Consider the following 18206-nt stretch of genomic DNA (forward strand, 5'->3'; position numbering starts at 1 on the left):
GGGCTTGGTCCTTGCTCTGAGTTACGATTAGGGAACTTGCCTGGTGCCTTCTGGGGCTGGAATCCCTTCTGGTGAACATCTTGGGGCACAGCTGGATATCTTGTGACGGCCATCACTCAGCTGAGCTTTGGGGAACCCCTGTGTCTGCTTCCCAACCCAGCAAGCTCATCCTCCTCGCAGATGCTGCGTCCCCGGCTTGGCCAGACCTCCAGGGGCAGCCCCTGCAGGCCGCTGACTTTTCCAGGGTCTGTCCTGGCTCAGTGCAGGGGAGGAGGTTGTGCCAGGCCCTTTCTGCAGCCCACCTGCCCACGTTGCACGAACAGATGGACTGGAGCTTGCCCAGGTCCTGAGGGGACAGATGGCTCCCTCCTCTTTGCCTGCAGGACAAAGCCTTCCGCGTCAGCTTGGCACAGAAAGTTCTCGTCTTCCTTTTCAGACTCACCTGCCCTTATACCTCCTGCTGCCGCGTGCCTGATACCCCAGCCACGAGAGCTCACATCCTGTTAACTGTACTTGAGTTCTCCCTGCATTTGCCTGTCTTTCCCTCTTCCTGTAAACGAACTCCGTCCTTCTTGGCCTGGAGAAACCCTTTGAGCCTTCATGTCCTCGCTCAGACATCACCTCCTCCAGGAAGACTTCTCTAGGCTTCGTGGTTCATCTAAACCTCCTACAACACACAGCTCAGGTCTTTGTTAGAGTCCCCACATGTTCTGCCTGTTCCCTTGTCTGTCGTCCAAAGGGGGACTGACTACTGGTCATCTTTGCCTCTCCCCGAGGGGCCTCTGTTGCGGGGCTCGGGAGATGGCAGGCACTCTGCCAGCGTGTCTTGTTCCCAGTGACCGGGGGCACACAGAGGCGATGAGCGCCCCTGGATTTCCCAGCCGGCCTCTGCGTGGCTGCTCATTTGCCCTTCGCTGCACAAGGCTGGGAGCGCTTCCTCCTGGGGCTTTTCTGTTCCAACTTCGAGTCTGCAGGACCCACTTCTCCCCCAGGTGGTGGACAGTCCAGTAGGAACTGAAGGGCGCTCGGCCTGGCTGACCAGGGCCACCGTCCACGGTTCACACAGGACAAGGCATCCTGGTGGTCTGACCACACAGGGACCATAAGAAGCACACGAGCAGTGGGTCTAGTCTATCTCAAGTGCTCAAAGGTGTCGAAACGAATCTGAAGCATAGGGCCTTCCAAAGTGACTCTTTAGAAACATTTTTATTTTACTTATTTTTAAAATGTATTTTTATTATTATTTTAAATGCTCAAAAAATATATAATTTGTTTGGGGAAGTAATTAGGTTTATTTATTTTTTAATAGAGCTCCTGGGGATTGAACCCAGGACCTCGTGCATGCTAAGTGCGCACCCTACCACTGAGTTGTACCCTCCCCCAATGGAAACAATTTTAGATGACTGTACATCATAAAAGAATGGTTGGTGTAAAAATCAATAAGGATTTAGTGAAAGATATAATAGTAACAGATTTCTTTAAAATTTTTTAACTGACATACAGTTGATTTACAATATGTTCACTTCTGGTGTACAGCATAGTGATTCAGTTATACGTATATATTCCTTTTCATACTCTTTTAAATTATAGGTTATTACAAATAACAGATTTCTTAAAGCTGCACAGGTGCATGATAGTAAACCCTATAAAAACTCAATTTACCTTGATGGCCTCATTGCAGTAGCATTTAAAATAAAGTGATTCTTGATACATTATTTTCTAAAAGTCTAAGTACAAGTTAAGAGTTTTTTTTTTGTTGTTGTTGTTAACTTTTGCCTTTCAAAAATAAAAAGAATGTTTTCTGAGGCATTTGTTTAAATAATCAGCTTTATTATTTTATAATCACACCTTATAAGTGAGTTGGAAGTTCACAAGAGCCATTGCTTAGAAACCAGAGCAGAAGAGTTTAGAGTTTAATGTCTTACCATTGTTTTAAAATTAGCAATAGCTTAAGGTCTGGCTGCAAGAGACTTAGATGCTAACTGGCAGGAAAATCAGTCATTAGGGAAGCGGTCTGGAGAGGCTCCGGCAACAAGGTGGCCACGTGTAATGGCTTTGCGTCTTTCTGCTCTGCCAGGTGATGACAGCTGGGGAATCAGAGGGAGCGCGCTGCTCGGGGACACCAGGAAGGTCAAATGAAGCTGATCTCACGGTTAAGAGGACTCAGTAGAATGAAACTTGGAGCAGATGGGAAAAGGAGCGTAGAGGGCTTTATTTAATGTCAAACTGCCCTGGGGATTCGGAACTGTGACTGTCCCGCAGGGAAGTTGGGCTTTATATGGGGCTCTGGGTGGCCATACAGGAGGGTTATTCTCAGGGCTGGTGGAAGGATCATGGGGGAATGAGGCTAAACAGTGATTAGTTCTCTGACCCAGCTGCCCCCCATCCTCTGGCCCTGGGGGACCCCTTCCCTTAGGATGCTGGGAAGTGGCTGAAGCCCCATCCTGCAGAAGGTAGGGTGCACCCAATGCCTCCCCATGTCTCTGGGGATGCCCCAGGGGTGAAGCTTCTGTTCTAGGTTAACCTCCCTGTGACTGCATCTCTGTAGACACCTGTCCCTTAAGTGTGTGGTAGCTCCTGTGCTTGCTGCCCCCTCTTCGTGCCATTCTGACCCCCGGTGGACAGTCCCCCCTTTTCATTATCCCGAAGCATCGCCAACCAAAAGCTGTTGCATGTAGCGGATGATCAGTAAAGATCTTGGGGGTCATTGTGAATGCTGGGGAAGTGATCTCACTGTACAGCCCAGAAAACAACCTAAAAGGTGACCTCAGGCATTCCAGTCCTAAATTCTTGACTGTTTCCGTGTTGGTGCCTTTCTCATTGGCTGACCTCCTTCCTAGTCCTTCTGAGACCCTCTTGGTCAGTTCCCATTTTTCTGAAGATCCTTCTCTGCCTCTTCTTTTCCTCACTTCCCTGGCCTGCCCCCAGACACTCAGGTTTCACCTTACTGCCTTGGGCAGATCGATTCAAGTCTCTCCAGGCTGCTCTTAGCCGCCCTTGTCAGGGGCTCTACCCTTCTCCTTCCAAGAGGCCCTTCCAGGCTATCGGGACACTATCCAGACTTGTAACCGATGGACCCAGAGTGAGCTAATCACACCCCTAGAAGGAGAGAGGGCTGCAGTGAAGCTTGCTTTCTTTTCTCTCTTTCTTTTCTTCCTTCCTCCCTCCCTCCCTCCCTCCCTCCTTTTTGATTAGCAAGCAGTTTCCCTGCAATAATAACTAGTGATGCATGATGAGGCATCTGGGGCAGAGACGGGGACTTAGAGAGGAGGTGAGGAAGGTGCAAAGAGAACAGCCAAGTGGGAGGCAAAGAGCCCAGCAGCGCAGAGCATGGGGCAGAGCTGACGACGGCTTGGCTCCTGTCACTGTCCCTCCACACAGGTGTCCTGAAGGGCACAGAGGTACTGCTTGATTTTGGGCTGAGCCCTTCAGCCCAGGTCTTAGGACATTCATGAGGCAATTAGCTTCCCTCTCGCAGAGGCACCAACTCTCGGGACCTCGGGTGTTTGGTGGAGGAGCGGGCTCTGGAAGGGACTGTAAGTGCCGCTGCTTATTAGAGACCCAACTCACATCAGACTTGCCCCTGAGGAAGGCACAAAAGGCTGCTTGCTGAGGACAGAGTCCTCACGGTTTCCCTCTTTTTGCCAACTGACTGGCAGATATTGAATGGGCCGGGTAACTGTCAAATGTGCGGTTTGGAAATGAGTAAAATGCAGAGAAGCTGCAGGTGACTTTGGTAAAGGGGCAGCTCCTGGGACGACGTGCTTGGCCAAGGGGACACAACAGATGTTGACGGGGCCAGCCCCTCTCTCTCAGCACCCCATCCTCACCGGATGGCGTCTCCCTGGCTCTAGACCTGGGCTTAGCCCCCGGGTGCCTGGCAGTGCCGTTGCGGGTCCTGCCCTGCTCGACTCGACACTCTCACTCTCCAAGACTCGCCTCACGGTTGGCCTTGTCTGTGAAGACTTGTCCATGGCGTTCCTGTGACATGCAGTGCTGCACTGTCCAGTGAAAACTCCTTGTTGTGAGATCTGTGTGTGCGTCACGCAGAGCTGGGATTTAGGGGGATGCCTCTGAAGTGTGGGTAGAGATGCTCTCCTCCATAATGACACGCCCGCTGCCGACTTCTTCCTGAACACGGGCACATCCTTTCAGCCCTGCTGCAGGGTGGGGTTCCCTGTGAGGTCTCCACGGACGGGGACAGGGAGGCTGGCTGTGTAGGGTGTGGCGAGGAGGAGCTGTGACCCACCTGGTAGCCCCCTCACTCGGTCTATCCACAGTGTGACCTAGCCACACTTTTCTCAATTGCTGCTTTTCTCCCTGGCTACAGGGTGCACCCTGACACGTGGGGAGGTGTGCCTGTGTCTTGCTCCATCTCCAGCTCTGCGTTGGTCAATAGAGCTGGTCATCTGGGAGGAGTGTCAGCAGAGGCTCTGGTCTAACTGTCGTGTCTCTGATTCCAAGTCCTTCCCACCCATTCTTCTCACAAGATTGGTGGAAGCTGCCTCATGTGGGACCAGGGGTCTGTGCGAATTATAGCTTGAGACCGAGGTAAACTTGTGGTAGAAGCAATTTCCTTTCAGAGCCACCCATGTGCTGCCTGATTACCTAAGATTCTGAGCTCACCTGTGGCCCATGCTCCTGCACCCAGATGAATTTTTTTTTTAAAAAAATTGAAGTATAGTCAATTTACATTGTTGTGTTAATTTCTGGTGTACAGCATAGTGATTCACACACATATATATATATATATATATATATATTCCTTTTCATATTCTTTTTCATTATAGGCTATTACAAGGTACTGAATGTAGTTCTCTGTGCTTTACAGTAAGACCTTGTTGTTTATCTCTTTTATACATAGTAGTTAGTATCTGCAAATCCTGAACTCCCAATTTATCCCTCTGCCACCACCTCCGCACATGACTCTTGAAAGGACTGAACATTCATTTCCTGCTGCAAAGCCAGCAGGGCAGGGCTTTCCTGGACTGATGTTGCATTCTTTTTGCTCTAAAGGGGAGCTTGCAGGGGGGCTTTAGTAGTTACCAGTACCACATCACTTTCTAAAATCTTTCAGGCACAAAATTGTCCTGCATAGAGGAGGAATCCACAAATTGGAATCCGAACCTGGCAGGGTCCCATTTGTCCCTGGGGCCAGTCTGATGACAATGACGCTTAAGTCATACACTGACACACAGTGGCACCTGCGCAGCTGTGAGTGGGGCGGGGTCGCTCGAAACCGCAGCTCTGGAGCCGCTGAGAGCACCTGGAATGAGATGTGGAAACAACAGGAGTTCGGACTCCAGCACCTGGAGGAGTCTTGGTCCGTTCGGGTTGCTATAACAAAGCACCACACACTGGGTGAATTGTAAACAACAGAAATTTATTTCTCACAGTTTTGGAGACTAAGTCCAAGATCAAGGCACTGGCAGATTCTGTCCAGCGAGGTCTGCTTCCTGGTTCAGAGATGCCATCCTCACATGGCTGAAGGGACGAGGGAGTGCTCTGGGGTCTCTTTCATAAGGGCACTAATCCCATTCACAAGGGCTCCACCCTCATGACCTAATCACCTCCCAAAGGCCTCGCATCCTAATGCCATCACCTTGGGGATTAGGTTTCAATATATGAATTTTGGGGACACAGATATTCAGTTCACAGCAGAATGGACCAACTCTAGGGGGATGGTCTGGTCAGACCATCTGGTGCATCCTTAGGCGGACCAGAGAGCCACCTGCTCCTTGGTGAGAGGGAGAACAAAGAATGCTGGGGATGAACTCCAAAGGACGGACTTGTTCTTCGGGGATTTTAAAGTAAAATTTAAAAGCTCACATGAAGGGTTAAAAGTTATGAAACAGAGCTAATATACACCAAGTTATTTTCAGGACATGCTTTACAGGTTGCTGTTGTGGGGAAGGTGGCATTTTTCACCATTGGCAAAATAAAATAGAAATGTGTGTTAGTCTTGTCTTCCTAACGCGACTATAAATTCCTTGAAACCAGGGCTGGGATTGAACTTGAGATGAAATGAGGCGCCGTGTGGGAAAATCTCTCTGCAGAGGCTGTGTGGAAGGCCACAGCAGAGGGTGTGTCCTGAATCCCTCATCCCTTGTCCCTGAGTATAGGAAGCAGAAACCTGATGTTCTCACTTTGCCCATTTTTGACATCGTCACCTGCCACCGAGCCTGGCATAGAGTGGGCTCAGTGAAGGCTGGGTGGCTGATTGAAAACATTGGGTAGATGGAGACTGAGCTGGACGGGCATGAGGCAGGCTGCGTGGGGCCAGCATCGGAGCCAGAAGACTCCTCCCAGAGTGATTGGCTCCATCTGTTCATGACAGAGACCACTCACCTGAACCTGGAGAGAATGCACAGCCCAAGCTCGTGCAGAGAATCAGCGTGGGTCCAGGACTCAGGGCTTCCCGTCTCTCTATACCTCTGGATACACAATGTATGACCCTCCCAACCCTTGGAATCTACTTTTGTAAAACCCGGGCTGTTCTTTGGGCAGGAAGATAATACACTAGGCTCTGGTGGGATGTCTTGTGCTTGGGGGTCCTCTGAGATTGGGGCAGGGTTGTGTTTAGCCATTCAGCCCCTCCCCACCCCTCTTCCCAGAGGTGTCACTGTCCCTGAGCAGATGGGGATGTGGAATCTGTTTCAACCAATATCTACCTAGATAATCAGCCACTCTCTCCACTGCCTCTTTCTTCACTGGTAGTGAAGACCCTTTCACTACCTATCGCTGCGCTTCTGGCTCCGTGCCAGCTCATCCTGGTCACTCAAGTGACCTCAAGTGAGCTGTGAGAACCTCGAGTCGGAAGGCCCAGAGCGAGGTTACCCAGCCGTGCCCTGTGTCTGCACTGTTGTGTCTTTCCTCTGGCCCACGGTTCTCAACCAGGGGCGACTTTGCATGCCCAGGATATATTTGATGATTTCTGAACACATTTTTGGTGTCACTACCAGGGGTAGGGGTAGGTGGGTTGTTACTGGTATCTGGTGGGTAAAGGCCGGAGGTGCTGCCCAACGTCCCACAAAGCACAGGGCAGCCCCCACGACAGAGTTGTCCAGCCTGAAGTGCCGAGGCTGGGAAGGGCCGCGCCAGCCCCCTCCTTTACAATTTATCGGGAAGAGGGACTTCCCAGCCTCTCCTCTCCTGAGTGTGGCATCACTTATACCTGTTTTGTCTCTGCGGTGTTTTCCCACTGAACGTGGAGACAGCCTTTCTATCTTCTACATGTAGCAGAAAAAAATGTTTTAAAAGCGGACTGTAGTTACAGCTGAATGTCCCGCGAGAAAGTCAGAACATCCCCGTTGAGAAGGGAATGGCTCCTTCTGTCTGGCGATAACTTAACGGGCTTGTTTGGTTACTAAAGATGAGGTCCCGAGAGCGTGGCCTGGCTCAGTGAGAGCGAGGCAGAGATGGAATAACAGAAGTAACCCTTGCGTTTCTATGGGCATCCCGGGAGAGAGGGTGAGGGGCCCAGAGGCGAGAGGGGAGAGATCTAGAGGACACCAGGACCCACAAAGACACACAGGGAGTAAGAAATTATTTTTTTGGTAGGAAATGAATTTTTAGGAAGACGGAGATTTGACCTTCAGTTCTGGGTTACTTCCTACCTGTGGTGGTAAAATTCCTCTCTTGCTCCACAGGCCTTTGGTAGAATCCACTACATACATCAGTGTGTGATGCAGGTGCTTTGGGAAAAGGAGGGAGTGGGTGTTTCCAGGAAGACACGGCTGCAAAGTGGACGAGGCAGAGCAGGGAAGTGGCTAGGAATCAGGTGACCCCACAAGACCATGGCTGCAGCATGTTCTGACCAAGTGCAGTCAGGGTCAGTCCCCCTGGCCCCCAAATTTAGTGAAGGTGACTTTTATTTAAGGAGGTTGAAGGGAGGAGTAGAGGAAGACAGATCAACGTCACTGTTGTGTGCCTGGGGCCCTCCAGGTGACAAACACATCAATTACACGTATAATAATGGCCCTTCGTGGCCAAGGCTGCTAGATGCCTGCCCCTGAATCCATGATTCTTTCCCTCTTTAATAGTGGAGCCCCTGATTTTGAGCTAAGCCCATGGCTTCCCAGAATAAGGACCACGTTTACCAGCCCTCTGGGTGGCTTGGATGGGGTGAAAGTGTCGTATGTAACTTTTGAGGGGTGCCCTTCAAGAGGAGAACTCCCTTCTCACCCCTGCTCTTTCCTGCTGACTGAAGCGTGCAGTGTTCAGCCACAGACGGAAGAGCCACAGGACGAAAGACCCCGGGTCTCTAATTGTGGAGGAGCTTCCATGCCAGCCCCGACTGCTCATCTCTGGGCTCAACCATAGGAGAGAACGCGTGTCTACTGCCCCATAGCTAGAGGCAAGCAAGGAGGGGTGAGGAGGGGGAGCGTGTAGGACCAGCCGTGGGTGTGTTCCCACCTTCAGCACCCTTTCCTCCTCCCGGAGTGGAGGGAAGCCAAGTGACATCCACAGGACGCTTGGGATGGATTCCAGAGCCCGTTCATGGCCATTTTTCCCTAACCCCCTGTCAATCCCATCTCATCATGTCAGCCCCACTCCTGCTACAGCTGCCCCAGTGCGTGGTGTCATGGTGTATCGGTCAGTGTCCAGTCCAGTCACAGACATTTCTCTGGGGATTTCAAGCAGGGGATATTGGCAACATTGGTTACAAATGTGGAAGAAGGGCTGGAAGAGCAGAGGGGAGGAAAGGGTGGTACCACTAGGTCAGGAAGCTGCTCGCACCCGAGGGATAGAGCCCACCAGCCCACACTGACTGCCACTGCCAGAGGTGCTGCTGGACACCAACCACTCCTGTGGCCACTGTGAGACCAGTGGCTCTGCTAAGGGTCACAGTTGCTGCTGTAGCAGAAGCAGACTGGCTTCTCTCTTCCCTTTCTCCTCTAATCTCTTGTCATCGATTCCCACAGATGAAACTTAACCAGAAGCTAAGGGGTGGAGTCTGAGATACGTAGTTTTCAGACTTCCAGCCGTCAAAACCCAGAGGCAAGCATGCAAAGGTGAGGGAGGGTTGGAGGGCCAATGGACAAGTATTGGCACATGGAGAAAAGTGATGCTTCAGAGCTCAACTTTCCAGATGAGCCTCACTCCTAGGTTTTTTTCTTTTTGGAATTAAATTTTATTTTTATTATTGAAAATTTTAAGCATATACAAAAGCACTAAGAACAGTGTAGGAATCCTTTATGTATCTAACTTCAGCAATTACCAACTCAGGTCCAATCTTGTCTCACACTAGACCATTCACTTTCCTGCTGTCAGAATACTTTGGTGTAAATCCCACAGACTATATAAGAACATTTCATCTGAAAATATTTCAGTCTTTCTGAAAGATGAGGACTCTTAAAAAGAAACAACCACAATGGCGTCACCACACCTAAAAATATAATAATCCCTTGATAGAATCCAATACCCAGTCAGCGGTCAAACTTCTTCAGTTTCTATATGCTTTTGAAAAACAATTATTTGAATCAGAAACCAAGTAAGGCCCAGTATTGCAACTGATGGGAATCTCAAGTTCCTTTTAATCTGCAGTGTCTTCCTCCATATTTTTGCTTGCTTTTTTGGTTTTGATGGAAGGATCTAGGTTGCTCATCTTTTAGATTTTCTACACCTGGATTTTTTTTGTGTGTGTTAGTTTTCTACAACAGGATTTTGCTGATTTTGTCCACGTGATGCAGCTGAACATTGGGGTGACCATTCAACCCAGTTTGCCCAGTGCTCAATTAGGAAGTCCTTAGCAAATCAGGTTGGTCACCCAACTTCTTTTCCCTGTCATCTGTGCTTCTCATAAGTTGGCAGTTAAATCGAGAGCCTTTATCAGACTCAGATTTAATTTTTTGGCAAGATTATTCCCTAGTTGGTGGTGCGTCGTTCCAACAAGAGGGGCATAAATGGCTGGTTCCCTCTTCCTTTGTGGCGTCACCGTCATTAACGACCACTGCTCCAATCCACTCGTTCATTAGGTTGCAAAATGGTGATGTTCTGATTCTACCTTCTCTTTCCATTTCTTAGCTGCACTTCTTTTATTACGAGAAACAACCTCAGCAACTCTTTGGTTACCCAAAAGAGCTACAGTTCATATATCAAAGGCACCGTCAGTGCTCAATTCTTCCCCTGTATTTATCAGCTTTTCAAAATATGATTCCTTGGCATGCTCCTCAAGTGAAGAATGAGTTTCCTTTAGCAGCATTATAAACTCATAGATAGAAAAAAAATTCAATGTTTTGTATTTATAGTCCTTACTGGTACTCACGTTGTTTCCATCTTTGGCCAGTGGGAAATTGCTCAGGTTGGTTTCTGAGTTGTTTTGACATAACTCCAGTAGTCTTGATAGTTTCCTTGTTTTATGATTCGACAAGATGTTCCAACCCAACATATTTTGTACATTCCCCTGCTGGTCTTGGGAACAGCCATTTCTCCAATGAATCTTGGCTCTTTTTAATGGGAAATGTATTTATAGACAGAGATGCCCATTGCTACTAGACTGGCTGTTTTTAGGCACTTTCAGTGTCCATAGCTAAGAAATAGGCGTTACTTTTAAGAGATAAAATGTACAGTGTGTTCATACTGCTATTACTAATTCAAATTCAGAACTGCAGAGTTTTAATTGAACCTCATTGATCTTACATCTTTATCTCCTTTTCCTCACACTGAAAATTCCTGACTCCTAATGGTACCAATGTAATTACCCATTTGCTTTATCCCACAACAAGCACACACACAACAGTCTCAGAGTAACAATACGAACCACTACAGTTAACAATGTGATTACAGAAACTGCTTGCGATATTTTTGAAGTTCTTTTTGTGCTTAGAGTGTATCCCGCTAGGGAGATACAGTCAAATTACTGTGCTTAAGTTACTGGGAATAATTCCTTCTTGGGTGGTTATATTACCAACTAGTGGTTATGTTACATAATTATGGCTCATTTGCATAATTTCCCTTTTCATTTTTAGGGCTTGCTTTTTAAGTTTAATTCTAAGGTTGAATTTACAAAACAAGGTACCTTCAAAGAAGTCTAGCTTCTTTCTTGTCTCCTCTATTCTGTTTCCTTCCTTACTCCCCTCTTGATAACCACTAAGTTATTTTTTGTTCATCCTTCCATAGTTTAAAAAATAAACAAATGTCTGTCTGTCTGTCTGTCTGATCTATTTAGCTAGTTCCTTTTTTTTTCTTTTTTACGGGTTCCAGGCGCATTTTTCTGTTCTTTGCTTTTTTCACGTGCTGTCTGGAGAGCACTCCACGTTAGTACGAAGAGGTACTCATCATTCCTTTTCACAGCTACGCAGGACTCCATCATTTGGATGTACTTAGTTTACCTACTCAGTACCCTATTGATTGCCGTTTGTTTTCAGACCTTTCCTGTGATTACAAAGTTGTGCAACAATAAATAGTCTTGGGCATGCATCTTTTCATATATATTTGCTAATATATCTTTGGGATAAATTCCCAGATTTTCTGGGTCAAAAGATTACTGCTTATGTAATTTTGTACCATATGACTCAGTTTCCCACCATCAATGTAGGAGCACTTCTTTCTCTAACCTTGTCAGCAGAGTATGGTGTCACACTTTAGCCTTGTGCCCAATTTGATAGGCGAGAAACAGTACCTGAGTGTATTTTTAATTTGTATGTCTTGGTACAAGTTGAATTACCTGGGAGCAGAGTTTGAGACAGGCTAGCCTGCAAAGTGTTTATTGAAGAATGATCTTTGGACGATCACCTGTGGAAGGGACGGGAAGGAAGGGAAGGGACGGGAAGGAAGGGAAGGGACAAGCTGAGCAATGTTGACAGAGGACCCAGCTAAGCCCAGCCTAGCCCAGCCCACAGGGAGCTCTGCAGCTGGGAACGCCCTTCAGAGATGCTCTGAGTTGGGATGACAGGCTGGTCTGCTTGTCCATGCTCATCCATCATTAGATGTGGGCTGCTCTGGAGGGAGGTGTGACCTTGGACCAGGCAATTTTCTTCTGCTGAGACAAACCCACATGAGAGCTGACAGCTGAGGGCCATCTTCTGGTGGCACTTGGAGTAGATGGGGGAATTAAATCTTTCCTTTCTGAAGGAAAATGGGTGGCACACCACAGCACCTGCTGTGGTCGCTCCATTTATCTATAAGGTCAACTTTAATGACTTTTTAAAGTTTTCTACAGACAGCCTTCTTTCTTTCTCTCTCTGTCTCTCATCCATCTATCTGCTTGATCTTTCTTGGTTTGAGATGGGTGTACTAAGTATTCTTTTTTTTTTATAATGTGTTTCTGTGTATTTCTCCTATCTCGCACAGTTTCTGCTTTGTGAAAGCGGTTACTAAGTCATTGCATGCATACAGAGTATTACTGTTCAATCTTCATCATGCATTGCAGACTTCAGAATAGTACAGTGTCCTACTTTGTCCTGCTTAATGCTCAATGTGGCCTGAATTTACTTTGCTGGGTATTGAGACGGCAAGTCATGATTTCTCTTCTACTTGTAACTGTCTGTTATATCTTTAAATTATTTTTAATTTTTTCTATCCTTTTATTTTTAACCTTTTTGAATCTCTTTGTATTAGATGTGTCTCTAATAGGTAGTTTAGTATTAGAATGTTTTTTCTTTTACTAGCTGAGTTAAGCCCAATTACATTTATTGATATGGTCACTGTGCTGCTTGACCTCACTTCTGTCTCATTGATTTATTATCTGTAGATCTCAGTGGGATCTATTTTATGTGTTCTCTTTTGGTCTTTAGGAAGGCTTGAATTACTTTCTAATGAACGTACTTATTCAATGTTACTTGATACTTTCAGTTCCCTGATTTTGTCGTTTTTCTTTCTTTCTGTCTGTTTTTTAAAAATCGAAGTGTAGTTGATTTACAATGTTGGGTTAGTTTCAGGTGTACAGCAAAATGATTCAGTTCTACGGAATCATTTTCAGATTCTATTCCGTTATATGTTATTGCAAGATATTGAATATAGTTCCCTGTGTTATATAGTAGGTCCTTGTTGTTTATTTTATATATGGTAGGACGTATCTCTTAATCCCAAACTCCTAATCCCTCCTGCCCTTCTTTAATAACCATACATTTGTTTTCTATGTCTGTGAGTCAGTTTCTGTTTTGTATAAATTTATTTGTATCTTTTTTAGATTCCATATATAAATGATATGATATGATACTTGTCTTTCTCTTTCTGATTTACTTCACTTAGTATTACGATAATCTCCAGGTGCATCCATGTTGCTGCAAATGACATTATTTCATTTTTAATGGCAGAATAGTATTCCATGGCATATATATATATATATATATATATATATATATATATATATATATACATATATATATTTATACACACACACACACACACATACACAACAGAGCTGCTTTAACCAGTCATCTGCCGATGGACATTTATGTTGCTTCCATATCTTGGCTGTTGCAAATAGTGCTGCTATGAACATTGGGGTGCATGTATCTTTTTTCCCCCTTGTATATGTGTATTTTATTGAAGAATAGTCAGTTTACAATGTTGTGTCAATTTCTGGTGTACATCATAATACTTCAGTCATACACGAACATACATAGATTCATTTTCATATTCTTTTTCACCATAAGTTACTACAAGATATCAAATATAGTTCCCTGTGCTATACAGCATGAACTTGTTGCATGTATCTTTTTAATTAGAGTTTTCTCTGGATATGTGCCCAGGAGTGGGATTGCTGGATCATATGGTAAGTCTATTTTTAGTTTTTAAAGGAAACTCCACACTGTTCTCCATAATTTGCCTCTTTTCTATTAGTGCCCTATGAGGAGCAGTATTAAAGTGAGCTGATAACGGCTTCTTGCTCCTCTCTGCCCCCCAGCATGTAATCTGAAGTAACACTCTTTTATTTCCGGTTTCCCCCTTTAAAGCAATCAGCAAGCTGATTCTCCTTTTCATGGGCCTTCCCCACACTCTCCCTCCCATTATTTTTGCTAGTTGTGTTATATCCGCAGTGTCAGACACAGCCATCCCCTTCCCTTTGGTCCCCTTTATTGTTGTCATCTGATCTGGGCGCCACGCCCACTGCCTGACCTCACACTGATGTCTTTCCACTCATTTCTCTTGTTCGAAGCTTGCTCTCTAATGGACCCTTTAGTCAGAGCTCATGAGAGGAAGAGCCCCTGAGTTCTTGAATGTTTACAGCAGTCTGTCTGTCTATGGTCTTTAGACTCAAAAGTTGGCTTCGCTTGCATTTTCCTTCCTTGAGTATCACAGTTCAGTCCACTGTTTTCTGGCAAACAGTGTGTCTGCCAAAAGTGTAACTGCAACCTGCTAACTGTCCCTTTATAAGTGACATGGACTATTTAACCAATATCCAAAGACGTTTTTCTTCCTTAAAGTCCAATAGCCCTACTAGCACATGTCTCAGGGGATGGTGTACCATCCTGGGTGTACCGTGTGCCCATTAAATGCAATTTCAAGTATTCACTTTTCAGGAAAAATGTTCTAAACTTTAATTCTGAGTATTATTCCTTTTTATATCTTTGGTTTTCTTCTTGAGGTTCCCTATTATACGGACATTTGATTTTTTGCCTGTCTCTTGCTGTTGTCTCTTGAAATCTTTTCATGTTCTTATTCATTCCATTAAAGAACTTTTTCTTCTTTTGGGGGAAAGGTGAGTGGGTTTATTTACTTATTCCTTTGATGGAGGTACTGGGATTGAACCCAGGACCTCGTGCACGCTAAGTGCGGACTCTACCACCGAGCTCTACCCTCCACGCCTATTCATTTCTTTGGATTGAAACTTTTCCCTTTTTCACCTATTTATTTGCATTTGTGCCTCTGGCTTAGTCTTCATTAGCAAAGTCTTTTTTTTTTTTTTAAAGTAAAGTAATTTTTACTTCATATCTAATTCTCCCTTTTTTTTTTTAATATTGTCCTTTTCTTCAGTCATCTCCTTCCTGAGCTTTCCTAATTCTGACTCGTGACGTTCTTTCATAGCTCCTATCATTCGATTTATTTTAGCTCATTTTGAAACACGAAGCGACCAGTTTTCGTCTGCGCCTGGCCTCGTCGCTCCTCTGTGCCTTCCCGGGCTGCGGGGCTGCCGCGCGATCCCACCCTCCTCTCACAGGAACTCACAGTGCCACGCCCCTTCCTCTCAGAGGGACTCACAGTCCCACTTGAATGGGATTCCTCTCGGCTGCTCACGTGTAAGTGACAGGAATGCTCTGTACTTGGAGAGCAGGTTGGGCCAAGCTTACTGTTTTGAACTTTGACTCCAGAGCTCTTGTTTCTGTTCTTTTCGCAAAAGTTTATAAAATTTGGCCTTCCACGCTCTGGAATACCTCTTCTCTAACCCTTTCCCCACTATTTTTTCTTTGGGGGCATGGTGATACTTAAACTTATTTCCTCCTAGAGGAGACACTGGGGATCGAGCCCAGAACCTTGTGCGTGCTGAGCATGCGCTCTACCACTTGAGCTCCATCCCCTCCCCTCCCTTCCCCTCTGGTAACTGGGCCTTTTCTTCCCTTTGCCCCTGTGAGCCCTGACCTGATCACTGTGGATTCTTTTCTCATCAGTTTCCCCTCAGGGCTGGGTTTGGATTTGGAAGAGAGTCCTGGTTGTTGGCTTTGCAAGTTCACAGGCCCTGGGCGCTTTGACACAGCGTGGGGGTCCCTTGTTCTCACCTGTGACTTGGAGTCTCTGAACCCTGCTCCCAGTTTTGGTGGCTTTCCTCAGACTGACGAGCAGTGAGTACCTAGAAAAACACCAGACAAGTTGTGTTTCTGTGATTCTCAGGATCACCAGAGAGAGAGGGCCAGCCGTTTCTCCTCGGCGTCCTCCTGGACGCTTGGCTCTGGCTCGCTGCTCCTGCAAGCACTGACTGTCTGCCTGGGACATCCGCGGTTCGGGGTTGCGGGAACACCTTGGCGCCGTTTTTGTTGTCAATGTTGTCCAGGGGAAGTTTTGGCTTCGTTATTCTAGTTCTGTTTTCTTTTAATGGGGCGATTTGAGAATGTTAAAAAAAATATGGACTGTTCGTTATTTGTCTCCTGTCCTTTTTATTAACTGAAATTAAGAAATTCTGAGTGTGTACCTGGTGGTGTTAGTGAAATGCTGATCACTCACTGTATCCTGTGTGTCCAAAAGCACACACGCTGAACAAGCGTAATCAAAATTAGGGGTTGCGTGAAATTTCCCAGGACTGCTGTAACAAAGTTCCACACACTTGGTGGCTTGAAACAACACATTTATTCTCTCACATTTCTGGAGGCCAGAAGTCCGGAGGTGTTGGCAGCCCACACTCCCTCTGAAGGGTCTTCTTGCCTCTCTTAGCTTCTGGTGGCTGCCGGCAATCTTTGGCTTGTGGTCTTATCTTGGCTTAATTCCTGAATCCACCTCTGTCTTTACATGGTGTTCTCTCTGCGTTTGTGTCTCTTCTCGTCTTCTGAGGACACCAGTTGTTGGATCAGGGACCACCTAATCCAATATGACCTCCTCTTAACTGGATTACACCTGCAAAGACCCTGTTTCCAGTAAAGCCACACCCTGGGTATGGGGGGACATGGACTTTGAGGGGAGATTATCTGACTCAGCACAAGGGTCTTAGGCTAGATAAACACACAAAAGGGGGATTTTCTAGATAAAGAGAAATAAAAATGTATCTTGAGAGACAGAAGATTTAAGCTCTTCCCATCTCTGGCATCAAGCAAGAGGCACGTGCCCCACGACTTAGCCAGGGGCTCAGTGACAAGTGCTCTCCAGTCAGCTCCGGGCCCCTCCTGAGTTCCCAGCGTGTCCTTGGAGGTCTCCTTTGGGCTGACTGCCTCATGGACCTTGCACGAGGCCGGGGGCTCCACTCCCTGCCCTCCTTTAGGAAGTCTGTAACCTGAAAAGCTGTCAAAGAGGAGCCTTCTATCTCTGGACTCAGGGGGTGGGAACCGGAAAAGAGTTGTTCTATGCTTTCTGTTCTGACCGCTGAATCCCTACAAATGAGCCTCTTTTTAAAAGCCTGAAACCCTCACACATGTGGAGGAGGAAGCAGGGAGTCAGAAGAGGTGCCAAGAGCTATAAATTTTCTCTGTCTGGGGCCATTATTCCATTGCCTACAGGCACTCACTTGGCAGCTCAAAGTAAATCAGTCCCATTCACCAGTCCAGGTGAATGCACTGGTTATTAAATTAATTGGATGTACATCGTTCAGTGTCCTAGCTCTTGCATAGGGTGTCTGCCAAATTCTTAAGCGTCTAGAAATATCCCAAGGAACTTTTCTGACTTATAAATAGAATTGTTATAATCACACTTCCCTTGTTCACCTCTAGGCCTACCTCTCATCAGTCTATTTGAACAACGATAACAACAGCCCCACTCTAACGCACCACTTCTGGACAGGGGTTTATGTCTTTAGAACACTTACAGCTGCATCACAACGAGTCTGGAAGTCTCCGAGCTTGTTGACATGGTCTTACATCTGATCAACGTGCCCTTTGCCTTTATACATAATTTTAAAAGGATTTGAGGAGCTTTTCCAGGAACTTTAACCCTCTTGGAAATCACCCATGGAATGTTTGTGACTGGAGGTCACCTGGGGTGCTATAGTTAGCGGTTTATCCTCCAAAGCTCACAGTTACTCAGTCTGTTCCACACCATCCTCCACCATTCCCAACAGTCTTCCACTCATCATCCGCTAGCATCACACCAGCTTCCCATCAACCTCACAGGTCAGCTTCTCAGATGCACATCATCAACCAGTCATCACTCACGCTCATGCCACCGTCCCTAGCTGCCCAAGGCCAGGTACCTTCTGCTTTCACGTGGATGGACTGGGGTGCTCGACTGATGATGCTCTGCTCTCTTCAAGGCTGACTCTGCTTCACTCAGGGTTGGCTCCATTCTTTGACATCTCTCTTTCTGTGGCTTTAAGAAAGCTATTGGCAGTGCCAGAATCTTGATCTCTACAAATCCAGCTCTCATCCGAGAACCCTGTGTCTCTCAACCAGAATAACCAAATCAGCACCAAATGGAAAACTGGCCCTACTTGAGCCATGTGCCCATTCTTGAATTAATCTGGAATAATCAGATGACGATGCATGAGTCATGTGATTATTCTTTGGTGGGTAAGTCAGAGGCACCGAGTGAATCACATAATGTTGTTGAGGGAAATTTCCAAAAGGAGGGGAAGCTGGGCAGACAAAGCATAACTGTAATGTCACATTCTCCACCACTGCCTT

Source organism: Camelus bactrianus, chromosome 7, assembly GCF_048773025.1.
Source record: "Camelus bactrianus isolate YW-2024 breed Bactrian camel chromosome 7, ASM4877302v1, whole genome shotgun sequence".
In the NCBI taxonomy this organism is placed as follows: Eukaryota; Metazoa; Chordata; class Mammalia; order Artiodactyla; family Camelidae; genus Camelus; species Camelus bactrianus.